This window comes from Octopus bimaculoides, chromosome 29 (genome assembly GCF_001194135.2).
Source record: "Octopus bimaculoides isolate UCB-OBI-ISO-001 chromosome 29, ASM119413v2, whole genome shotgun sequence".
In the NCBI taxonomy this organism is placed as follows: domain Eukaryota; kingdom Metazoa; phylum Mollusca; class Cephalopoda; order Octopoda; family Octopodidae; genus Octopus; species Octopus bimaculoides.
Window position 1 is genome coordinate 2342275 of NC_069009.1, and position 1083 is coordinate 2343357.

Here is a 1083-nt window from a genome sequence, read left to right on the forward strand (position 1 = left end):
GTGAAGTAAAGTGTGTGTGTGTGTGTGTGTGTATATGGTCATGTGTTTCAGTCTTCATTTGCGTATGTGTGCTTATCTGTTCATATAACCTGTGTAACTATCCGTCTGTATAAATAGAGGAGTAGTTTTACGAGAGATTGTATTTGCCTCACCTATTACGTCGTACTTAAACGACCTGCCATTGTAGTCAGCCAAGAATGGTTGTTGCCACTCCCATTAAAAGCAGCAAACAAACTACAAACAATAAAACTCAAAACCGTAAACATCACTGACGAAGACGACGACGACGACTACAACAATAACAACACTAATACCAGAGCGGTAACAAAGCAACAACAAAAACAATACTAGTGTAATCAGAAGTCCACTATCAACAAAATGTTTCAGCTGCCACAACCTCAGGGAGCGTCTGCGTATCGGCAGCCACAGCATGCCTAGGGCCCCACGCAGAGGCTAATACATTCGATAACTGTCAGACAGCTGGAAGCTTCTAAGTGGGTTTTCCTCTCTCTCTCTCTTCACACAACTCTTACAATGTACTAGCCCTATACAGACCTTCCTTCCGTCAAATTCTAGTCTAGTCTCTTACAAGTACTAAAGCGCGAGATTGACGTCTGAAAACATCTGGTTTCCCAGCCCCTGTTAGGGCATAAATAGTTACCATTCTGAAGGCGCTACTCCCAGTTATTCACGTGTAGTACAACGACGACGACCACCACCACGAAGGAATCGAGGTAATATGGAGCAGTTTGGTCGAAAACAAAGTTAGGTCGTTGTTGATGGTTTGGAGCGCAGGAAAGTTGGGAAGAGCTTGCGTTTCCGTGGGAGCAGGGAGCAAACATTTCCGCTGCCTATGTTATTGTGTAGTGGTTCTCAGCGTTCATGGGATTATTGTAGATGTGATTGTGGCGTTGTCAACAGAGGTCGCTTCGGTTTCTTTAATTGAGAGTAGAAAGATGTGTTTGAGGCTGTTGATAGGGACTTGGGTGGTTGTAGCAACTTCACAAAATATCTCCATGGAATCTGAAGGGAGACAAAATGTTGATGGAAAGGAAAACAACAAAAATAGCAAGGACATTACAC